The sequence below is a fragment of the Schistocerca americana genome, chromosome 4, assembly GCF_021461395.2.
Source record: "Schistocerca americana isolate TAMUIC-IGC-003095 chromosome 4, iqSchAmer2.1, whole genome shotgun sequence".
Lineage (NCBI taxonomy): Eukaryota > Metazoa > Arthropoda > Insecta > Orthoptera > Acrididae > Schistocerca > Schistocerca americana.
In genome coordinates, this window is record NC_060122.1 from 668,926,874 (window position 1) to 668,938,919 (window position 12,046).

A 12,046-nucleotide genomic window follows, 5' to 3' on the forward strand; every position below is an offset into this window, starting at 1 on the left:
ATTGGAGGAAACAGATAATTAAAATAAGTAAAAAGTGTTTTTAAATTTAAAAAAATCTCACGAGATAGAACGAACAGATCAGAAAAGTAAATAAAGTAAGATAAAACAGAACTGGAGACAGCCACACTCAAACCAAACTCCGCGCCGTCATGACGTCACACACGACAACACCCTTACGTCACGGGTCAAAGCCGACGCGTTGGATCGGACGCTTCTGTCGACTCGTTTTCTCCATATACATCAGAAAAAAACATTTAAGGCATGCAGGGATTAAAATGTAACTCAAGTGTAGGTACTGATACTTTTTTTCAATTGAGCATTTGTAGCAGCATCAACGCACGAAATGCCAATCTTCCTGACTCTACTCTGGCAAGATTTTTTACAGTGTATCCTAAACCTCACTGACCACAGGCGACTCTGTATTGTATATCTATTGATCATTTGAGTCATTGTTCCTGTACAGTTAAAACAGCTTAATTTACAAAACTATCTACCCATTAGTGAGTGAAAATACGGCAACTAAGTACTGACATCACTTCCATGCTGTTTGCTTCAGTGGTCAAAGACAACTACTTGTATCCAGTAGTGAACTATATCCATTCATGTATGAATAAACTGATGTTGATTGTACTAGTTCATGACAAAGTAATTGGTTTTTGCACTAAATTCTGTTGGTTTTTCGTGATGCTATCATACATATTTTACATAGGCCTGCTACATAAGTTTCCATGTACATCAGTGGCCTACCCCATATATGTGCAGTGACATGATTGTAGATTTAATTAAAATTCTGTTTTTACCAGACGAGACAGGCGTCTTCTACAGCCACACAAAAGGCAACATACCAATACAGTTTTTTGGCCCTGTTTTCTGCGTTGAAACCTTAGTGAAAAGAGAATGTACTCTTGGCCCGTTAGATCATAAAAAGGAGACTCCTCTTGCAGATCATCTGGTAAGTAAAATAAAGATCTGAGTAGCAATTATATATATTTTCAATCAAAAATGAATAGTTACAGGGACTTATTAAATTTTGTTTAGTTTATACATAAAGGTGGACCATGTTAACCCAAAGAAGAAGAGAAAAGTTCTCATGGACACACAAAAGAAAGGTTGTCCAGCAACATTGGATGTTAAGTGTGTCAGGGTATTCCCCGATTATGCGATAAACTCCGCAACAGACAGTTCAAAAAAAAGAGTGAGTATCCAACTGAGTAATGTGTGTAGATATATTAGCCTGATAAGTGACATGTATGTCATTTGGCTAGCTCTTGTATATAAATATTTGTATTCATTGATAAATTTGTATTGTTTTAAAGGTTACTGAGAAACTGAAACGAGACTTCGAGTCGACACAGGTACAAAAAAGTTATCTGCGATATTATGTGGCTGCCTCCCACGCAAGCCGCCATAATCATGGCATTGAATGAGTGAAAACGGTTGGACACATACACCCTTTGCTTTCAAAAGAGATCAGGGATATAGTTACAAAGGGGACGAACTCAGTTCGAATAATTAAGTTAGAACTGGAAAGATTTGTGGAAAAAAATTTCACTGGGGAAAACAGACCAAATCGGATGAACATAATGTTTTACCCAACAGATAGTACAATTTATAGCCATATGTATCGGGCTCTGTTTGATTTGAAGAAAACTGTTATTGACCAAGATGCATTAAGGAATCAAATTAATGGGTGGGAAAAGGAATCGAAGGCTGAGAGATTTTTTTTCAGACCGTTTACAGATGACGATGGAAAAGTGCAGCCATTGCTTTTTTGTTACCAGCACAAGTGGCAAAGGGAACTTTTGAAAAAGTATGGTAGGGTATGTTTGCTTGATGCAACATACAAGACAACGAAGTATGACATTCCATTATTTTTCTAGGTAGTGAAAGCTAATGTATGCTATTTGGTAGTTGGGATATTCTTCATTCACTTATAAAACACTGCTTCAATTAAGGAGGCTCTAGAAATTTTCAAGGCATGGAACCCAGACTGGAATCCAGTTTCATGGGTTACAGATTTCTCTGAGCCTGAGATACGGGCAATTGAAGGAACATTTCCAATGTCAAGGGTTTATATTTGTTTATTTCATCGAAAGCAAGCCTGGCAACGGTGGCTTAGCAAAAAGAACAATTTAGACATACCGGGTGATAGTGAGCAAATTCTGAAGCTGTGGGAAGGAATTGCTGAGTCACCATCTGAAGAATAATTCTTAACTGCAAAACAAAACCTTCAATCTCATGAATTGTTAACTAGAAATTCTTGTGCACTTGATTATTTTAATAAGCAATGGCTTTCAGTATCTGAAAGGTGGGTGAAGGCCTATGAGGACAAGGAGAATTTCTTCGCCAATATAACTACTACTAATGGTGTTGAATCACTAAATAAAAGAGTGAAACATTTTTTTCGTAGACATTCAGCAGATAAAACATTGACAGGTGTTGTTAAAGTTTTAATAAATGATTTCCTCCCTAGCCTGTTTAAAAAATATTGTCTGAAGAATTCAGCTGTGAAATCTTACAGCAGAGAGATTCCTCACTTCTTGCATAACAAGTCACACGAATTTGTGAATCACGTAATGAAAAGATATTCTTCAGCGAAAACTGAACTTACCGAAAGCTCAGTGAGAGAAATGGGTGAGGGATTATTTTGTGTAGAAAGTGCCGAGGCCGAGGATTGTTACTATGTGGTGAATTTTGCAAAGCCTAATTGCACATGTGAAGACTTCCAAAGGTGGAAATATCCATGCAAACATTTCTGCGCAATTTTCATTTATTACCCTGGCTGGGACTTTCATAAGTTGAACGACAGTTACAAGAACAGCCCTTTAATTTGTCTCGATGAGACCTTTGGGTTTGGCTCAAGCAGCAGTTGGTCTGAACCTGCCAGCCCTGTATTACAAAGTTCAGAGGATACCAGCAGTGAGGAGGCAGTAAACCAAGGCAGTGACAATCCCAGAACCTCAACTTCATCAGAGGAGCAAGATGCACGGGAATTAGCAAGGCAGGTCATAAACCTGACCTACAACTGTAAAAACAGGAAAGCAGTTGCTAGAACGCTGAAGAGGCTTCGAGAATGTGTGGACGATTTAACATCGTCAAACCCACAAGCTGGTGGTCTTCCATTATCAGGATCATAAAAGCTGTGTGTGGTGTGTGTGTGTGTGTGTATGTGTGTGTGTGTATGTGTGTGTGTGTGTGTGTGTGTGCCAATATACTTCTAGCGCTGAAATTGTAAAGCATTGTTATGTTTTCTGTTTTTCATTGTATTCATGAGTTTTGAGAAATATTCTGTGATAAGGGGCGCAAGCTATAAATTACTGATTTCAGTGATTGTTCTGCATGATGATGTCATCTGCTTGTGTATATCTCATGGATTAATTGCAGAGACATGAAAATGTCAGATGTGATGGTGAAATGACTCTTAAAGAGTAAGTGGGTGGAATCGTCTGTAAGTGCAGCATAAGCCTCCACTTTGAGTAACAAGATCGATGTTTTTTTTTTTTAATTCCATTGTGGAAGAAGGTAGGTGGGTCAGTATTCATTGATAGTTGCACATGTGCTATATTAAAAAGCACCATTCTATCTGCCTTCTTCCATGATTTAAGTAAAAAACATTGATCCACTTACTCATTGTTCTTGTGTATATTGATTGCATACCAACTCAAGAGGAGAAAAATATTTCACTGCTTTCTCGAATGCACCTTGGGTTGTGACACTGAACTCAGTTTTCAGATGCCAGCACAGTTTAAATAGCTGTGACTCAAACAGGGAGCAGTTAAATATATGATTCTTGTTTACAACAATGTTTCATCCTTTCTTTCAAAAGTATTCCATTGAAACATATAGTCTGCCTACTGCTATCTCATTGGCTGTATAACACAGTTGACACACCCTCTTTTGTTCCATTATACTTCACAAGAAGTGCTGAAAACATTCCTGCGCGAAAGGTGTAAGTACGCCACTGGCCCTGTTCTAGATTTTTCACAATAGTCGGTTCAAAACTTGGGCTGCTTCCACATAACATCCATTGTCTAGTCTGCACAAGTGCCAGCTGCCCCTTCCTCCTCTCATAGTTTGTCCTACCTTACCAAAAACTTTTCCTGTTCTAATAATATATGCCTTATAAATCTTCCTGTAAGCAAATTCTTTCTCTCTCTGCCCCCATTCCCTCCACCTTATCTCTCGTACAGTTTTTTTTCCCCCCTTTCACTACATATTACTATAATTACTGAAAGGTAGAGGCAGCTGGGATGACTCAATCTACATGGTTCTTGTACTGTACTATGGGGTACAATTTTCGATCTTTTCGCTTAAAAGTTTTATTGTTCCATTGTTGTGGAATTTGCTGTATACAGTCTGGTGGTGGTCAGACGAAAGGAGCTCTTGTCTTAAGTAGATAATGCCTCATCACGTGCATGAATGGACTAAATGTTGTTGTACAGTTACTCTGACACACAATTGGCTGTTATATACAATTCCAAAAGATTATTCAATTATTCTACCTATATGTGTATACATATACGAATTTGTCTGAGGCTCTGGTCTGTAGATCCATTAATCACTAAAGTATTGCTATTTTCATCGGTAGTATCATTCCAGTAGCTACTTATCCCCCTGCTTGCCAATCTTCTTGAGAGATCAACACACACTCCTTGAGCTGCCCTCATTTGTTATCCTGCACCTTTAATTTCTAACAGTGAAATGGTATAGAGCACCTATTTGGAAAGATTTACCTCAGTAGCTCTGACATTTTCATTGACCTATGAAGTGCAGGGATAGGTACATAAAAAATGGAGACATTAATGTGTTGCATGATACCACTCATTCTATGTGTGCAACTCCTAATACTTTATCAACTCATTGTATAGAGTATATGGGTGCTTGGTAAAAGTCATGTCACACACAGTGTTCGATTTTTTCCACACTGAAATTTTAATGACATGTGTTACATCTGCAATTACTTCTGTAAAACAACTTGTTAAGACTGCCAACCATGAGGTGAAAGCAACCTTGCAGATACAGTAAACAATTTAGACAGTGTTGCAAGAGGATCTTTGATGGTTGATAATTAAAGACAATGGGCTTAGCCCTTAGTCACTGCTGATAAATGTATCCTGTAAATTGTAATTTACTACAATGAAATTTGTATGTCATGGCAGGCAGTGTTCTACACTTTGCTAAAACGAACTGACATGTTGCTGCTAATTCCAAATTCACACAGTATGTTTGACATTCACTATCCAAAAAGTAGAAATTGTCTGTTGAAGATCAGCTTTAATTGAGGACTTCCCAATTGTGGCAGACTTAATGAAGTAGAATATTAACATTACATAAAGGATACAAAATGTTCTCACAAATTGGTACAATGAAAAGATTGATAACTCTTAGCTTTCAGCCCAAAGGCCTTCATCTGAAATAGAAAAATACACACCCATGACCAATGTCTCTCACTACTGTGGCCAGAATGTGTGTCTAATTTGTATTTCAGATGAAGGAGCTTTGGCTGAAAGCCAAGATGGATAACAGTGTAAAATTGTAATTCCATCCTGGGCTTTGCGTTGTTATATTACCATTCTCATACATGTTATGTGTACTCTGCATCAAGTAGAATGAATTTGTACTATTTACCACAGTTACTCAGTGTACATACAGATTATTATATTGCAAAGGAAATTTTTTCTCGACACCTTGTCAGTCATATATAGATTGCAGTAGTGATAGGTAAGAATTGCAATCTTTTATTTTAAAGCTGTGGGTGATGTGGGAGTTATCCCCTTTTGCAGTTAAACGTGTTACATATGCTTCATCATTAAATATGTTAAATATGTATTGTTTACCCTTTTTTTGCTTACTACATTATTTCACGGTTCACAGGTACTCTGTGTTCTTGTGCCACATTTAAAAGCAGCATTCAGATCAGCTTTTTTGGTTCTTTTGTATTGCATGGGAGCAATGGACAAGCCACAAGCAAAATTTACAAAAGAGTTGCAGTTGCAGATCACCTTGGCAACATCAAGGTATGTCAGTATCTGCATTGATTTTTGATTAAAATCACTTGCAGACCAAGTTATTTTAAAGTTAATCATTGTATTCCCATTCAGGTGACACAGTTGTCTTCTCCCAGCAGCGAGAGGCAATGTTGTGATCATTCCTCTGAACCTCCTTCTCTCGTGGAAAGTGTAATTGACACACAATGCATACCCAGGTGCGGTAGTCCCTACTGTTACAAATAAGGTTGCTGTGGCACATTACCTGGTTGTGTATCATCAAGGTGCGTAATGTGATAACATTTATTTACATGAATTCTTATTACAAGGCAATTTTTTTCAATTAATTTTGCTCTCTGCACTTAATCAGGACCGTATCAGTCCAAGGGAAAATATAATGAACACAAATGAGTGAGTGCTCAGCTACAGTTTCAGACAAATGGCTGAATTTTCCGGGTTTTCTGTACAGTGAACAAATTACCACATGGAGACAGAAGTGAGTATAGTATCTGATTCTGAATTATATTTCTAGGAGCATTTTATTTTACCACTTCACTGTACATGATTTGACAACTTTGTATTGTTACAGGTTGCTGCAGAAGTGGCCTTGGTGTTCAAGTAAGACAGAAAGGCAAATTTCTGACTTTTTTTTTTTTTTTTTTAAGATCATGATGCTATTACATCATCCTCAGGATAAGATGTAGCTAGTGCACACATTCTCAAAGTCTGTTAATGTTTATAGTGCTGTAAGTCAGGTTTATAACCAGCCTAGCTAACTGCCTTTCATCTTGTTCCTCTGATGAAGTTGAGCTTCTGGGATTGTCACTGCCTTGGTTTACTGCCTCCTCACTGCTGGTATCCTCTGAACTTTGTAATACAGGACTGGCAGATTCAGACCAACTGCTGCTTGAGCCAAACCCAAAGGTCCCATCGAGACAAATTAAAGGGCTGTTCTTGTAACTGTCATTCAACTTATGAAAGTCCCAGCCAGGGTAATAAATGAAAATTGTGCAGAAATGTTTGCATGGAAGTATTCACATGTGCAATTAGGCTTTGCAGAATTCACCACATAGTAACAATCCTTGGCCTCAGCACATTCTACACAAAATAATCCCTCACCCATTTCTCTCACTGAGCTTTCGGTAAGTCCAGTTTGCGCTGAAGAATATCTTTTCATTACGTGATTCACAAATTTGTGTGACTTGTTATGCAAGAAGTGAGGGATCTCTCTGCTGTAAGATTTCACAGCTGAATTCTTCAGACAATATTTTTTAAACAGGCTAGGGAGGAAATCATTTATTAAAACTTTAACAACACCTGTCAATGTTTTATCTGCTGAATGTCTAAGAAAAAAATGTTTCACTCTTTTATTTAGTGATTCAACACCATTAGTAGTAGTTATATTGGCGAAGAAATTCTCCTTGTCCTCATAGGCCTTCACCCACCTTTCAGATACTGAAAGCCATTGCTTATTAAAATAATCATGTGCACCAGAATTTCTAGTTAATAATTCATGAGATTGAAGTTTTGTTTTGCAGTTAAGAATTGTTCTTCAGATGGTGACTCTGGAACTTCTTCCCACAGCTTCAGAATTTGCTCACTATCTCCCGGTATGTCTAAATTGTTCTTTTTGCTAAGCCACCATTGCCAGGCTTGCTTTCGATGAAATAAACAAAGATAAACCCTTGACATTGAAAATGTTCCTTTAATTGCCCGTATCTCAGGCTCAGAGAAATCTGTAACCCATAAAACTGGATTCCAATCTGGGTTCCGTGCCTTGAAAATTTCTAGAGCCTCTTTAATTGATGCAGTATTTTCTGCTTGAATGAAGAATATCCCAACTACTAAATAGCATACATTAGCTCTCACTACCAAGAAAAATAATGAAATGTGATACTTCGTTGTCTTGTATGTTGCATCAAGCAAACATACCCTAAACCCTACCATACCTTTTCAAAAGTTCCCTTTGCCACTTGTGCTGGTAACAAAAAGCAATGGTTGCACTTTTTCATTGTCATCTGTAAATGGTCTGGAAAAAATCTCTCAGCCTTTGATTCCTTTTCCCACCCATTAATTTGATTCCTTAATGCATCTTGGTCAATAATAGTTTTCTGCAAATCAAACAGAGCCCGATACATATGGCTAGAAATTGTACTATCTGTTGAGTAAAACATTATGTTCATCCGATCTGGTCTGTACCAGCAACACTAAAGTGCACAAACCCCGAAAGTGTTAACGAACAAACTTTAGTTACGTTTTATTTGCAGCAAGTGTGTTTCTGTATTGCATCCTGGTCGCTCACTGATTTCCTTACAACAAATAAGCTCTGAGCACATGGATGTAAGTTGTTTAATTTGTGTGGTAAAACAATATTTGAGAAAAGGTTTTTCATTTATAAAACAGTATCAACTCAAAAAACTTATGTACATTGCTCATAATTTGTTGTGTAGTCAGAATACATATGTTGCAATGAATAAATTCAATTATGTAATTATCATTTCCTTTGGCAATGAATCATATGAGCTAAACATGACATTAGAGGGAATAGCAATTTTCAAATCATATTTTTCAGTGCATACTCTTATGTGTGCATTGTTCCTTTAAGCTTACACACAATCTGTTGTTCAAAATGACTAGTTGTTAGTGTTTTTAAAATGTTTATACTATTGTACATGTCCATGTATTTTATGTTTTGCATTTATGTAAGCATGCATGGATTATGTATGTGAATTGGACATATGAAGAAATGTCATTGTGTAATTATCCTTTTTGAGTGAAAACTAAACTCCATGTATTTCCTATTACAGTTAATAAAACAATGTGGTATCAATAATTATGTTTCCTTAATCATTTGCAATTACCCACTAGAATCCACAGATATGAAAGTAAAGTAGTTTGATTGTGGTGCCTGAAAAATGTAATCAACCTAACAAACTTACGGTTTTTAGGTTTATTTACTTCATAAGAGGATTAGAACTTTAAAAATGGCATATACAGAGCCTACTACAGGGAAATTTCTACACTTGGTATTGTCCTCCTGATTGTCATTTGCCCTTTCCTTTTGTATTTCTGGAGACTCTTGCTCACCTTACCATTCTTCTTTGGTACCACCATATGGGCACCAGGTAGACAGTAATTCAGTATCCCCCCTGCGGGTCCGGGGATTAGAACAGGCCCGAGGTATTCCTGCCTGTTGTAAGAGGCGACTAAAAGGAGTCCCTCCCCCTCACGGGGGTAGTTAGCGCCTGCGTCCGGAGACGGATGGTTGCATGACCTCTATTTGCGGTCATTTTGCTTTTTCACTTCTCGTTTCTTCCTACCTTTGGTTGGTTCCTTTCTTTGCTCTTCTCCACCTCACTGTCTTCCTTACTCTTGCCCCTGCAAAATCTCCTTGCCTTCTTATTGCCTTCTTCTCCTTGCCTTCTCATTGCCTTCTTCTCCTTGCCTTCTCATTGCCTTCTTCTCCTTGCCTTCTCATTGCCTTCTCTGGTCTCCGCCTCGGCGTTTGAGACAGTCTGTCCTCTCTCTCTCTCTCTCTCTCTCTCTCTCTCTCTCTCTCTCTCCTCTCTCTCTCCTTTTTCCTCTTCTTCCTTCCTCCCTGTGCACGCCTGAAGGCCGAACCACGCGTTCGCACGCGTAGCCGGTGACGGGGTAACGCGTAATTCCCCGCCCTGGGTAGACATGTAAGGCACGCGTGTACCCCCTGGTAAAGGCCAGGCCCCGGGAGGGGTGATTGCCTGAGCTGATACCTTCTGACCATGCCGACTGGTCCCTCCGTCTGTTTCTCGGGAGGTGTGACCTGAGGTGTAAACATTCACCTAAGGCGGAAGTGCCCTCTGAGAGGGTCCCCACAAGGAAGGAGCGCGCCATCGGAGACGCTGGCAATCATGGGGGATTCCTCCGCAATGGATTTCACTCCATCTCTCTCGACTTCTGCCCAAAAACGGAAACATGACCAGCCACCAGTGACAAAAGTACTACTGCCTGCCCCACAGTTCCTTGTCGTTTCTCGATCTGAGGACGGAAAGGATTTTTCCTCTGTCAACCCTTTCGTTATCCAGAAGGGCGTAGATGCCATAGCCGGATCTGTCAAATCTTGTACCAGGTTGCGTAACGGTACCTTATTACTAGAAACTGAGAGCGCCTTTCAGGCACAGAAACTGCTTCGGGCCACACTCCTGTACACGTTCCCTGTCCGGGTGGAGTCTCACCGAACTTTGAATTCGTCTCGTGGGGTAGTCTATACTAGCTCCCTCGACGGATTGACTGACGAGGAGATTCAATCTTTCCTCGCTGAGCAGGGCGTGACGGCTGTCCATAGGGTCATGAAAAAGGTCAACAATGACCTTGTACCGACCCGGACACTTTTCTTGACCTTCGACAGTGTTAAGCTGCCATCGCGCATCAAGGCGGGCTACGAGGTTATTTCTGTTCGCCCCTATGTCCCGACACCTACGCGCTGCTACCAGTGTCAGCGTTTCAATCACACTCGACAGTCTTGTTCCAATGCGGCTAAATGTGTCACTTGTGGCAGGGATGCCCATGAGAGTGACTGTCCACCTCCGTCTCCTCGTTGTGTGAACTGTCAGGGTGACCATGCTGCATCCTCCCGCGACTGTCCTGTCTATAAGAAAGAACGCTGTATCCAAGAAGTTCGGGTCAAAGAGAAAGTGTCCACCTCGGCTGCTCGCAAGCTATTGGCTAGTAGGAAGCCCACGCTGCTCCCAGCGGGGAAATACAGGACTGTCCTCGCCTCTCCTTGGACTACCAGGGAGGTGGCAACCCAGACATGCGATCTGACCTTCAGCACCACGGTCGTCCGTTCGGCCAGTGCTAAGGTCGCGCGGTCGACGTCTCCTCTTCCTCCCATCACCTCACAGACACCAGCCCCTTCATCAGCTTCTGCTAACACGAAGACCCAGAAGTCAGATGCACGGGCCTTCAAGAAGGAACCGTCCCGTGCAGACTTCCTACATACCTCGACCTCCCAGCCTTCGACCGGTACTTCCACCAAACGTCCTTCCAAGAAGGCTCATAAGAAGCACAGTTCTCCTTCTCCGCCACGGCGCATTTCTTCTCCTGCGCCACCCAGCGGTTGCCGCCCCAGGCCGTCATCCGTTTCGCCTGGCCGCACCGCTGGTAGCCGAACATCTGGCCGTTCACCGGTGGAGGAAGCTCCCCTCCCCGGCCATCTTCCCAAGATGGCCGATGAACCTATAGACCCAATGGACGATGACTGTCCGCCTACTGATAGCGGTGGCAGTGCTCGCTCGAAGCCAGGCCCTCAGCGGCCTTCGAGGTGACCCCTTCTTTCATCTTCCTTTTCTTCTTACGATAGCACTTATTCACTGGAATATTCGCAGCATTCGCTCCAACCGAGAGGACTTGAAGTTGCTCCGCTTGCACCGTCCGCTCGTCGTAGCCCTCCAGGAAACGAAGCTACGCCCATGCGATCAAATTGCCTTGGCACACTACACCTCTGTGCGTTTTGACCTACCCCCTGTGGTAGGTATCCCGGCTCATGGAGGGGTTATGTTGCTGGTCCGGGATGATATTTACTATGATCCCATCACGTTGCACACCGGCCTGCAGGCAGTTGCCATCCGCATTACTCTCCCCACTTTTACATTTTCCATTTGTACCGTTTACACTCCATCGTCATCTGCCGTTACCAGGGCAGACATGATGCAACTTATTGCTCAGCTACCTGCACCATTTTTGTTAACTGGAGACTTCAATGCCCACCATCCCCTTTGGGGCTCTCCAGCTTCCTGCCCAAGGGGCTCCCTGTTAGCAGACCTTTTCAACCAGCTCAATCTTGTCTGCCTCAATACTGGCGCCCCTACTTTTCTTTCGGACACATCTCACACCTATTCCATTTAGACCTCTCTATATGTACTCCCCAACTTGCACGCCGGTTTGAGTGCTATGCACTTTCTGATACATATTCGAGCGACCACTTCCCGTGTGTTATCCATCTCCTGCAGCATACCCCCTCTCCGTGCTCCTCTAGTTGGACCATCTCCAAGGCAGACTGGGGGCTCTTCTCCTCCAGGGCG

At 41.3% G+C, this 12,046-nt stretch overlaps 1 long non-coding RNA gene across 1 annotated transcript in view; it reads left to right on the forward strand.

Moving 5' to 3' along the window:
* The window catches only part of LOC124613166, a 32,465-nt gene extending 23,698 nt beyond the window's left edge, over positions 1-8,767 (forward strand). The window contains exons 2-7 of the long non-coding RNA XR_006979615.1: positions 804-952; positions 1,039-1,195; positions 5,875-6,017; positions 6,102-6,271; positions 6,358-6,483; positions 6,577-8,767. This is a non-coding gene — a long non-coding RNA (uncharacterized LOC124613166). The remainder of the gene's footprint in view (positions 1-803; positions 953-1,038; positions 1,196-5,874; positions 6,018-6,101; positions 6,272-6,357; positions 6,484-6,576) is intronic.
* Positions 8,768-12,046: the final 3,279 nt, after the last annotated feature.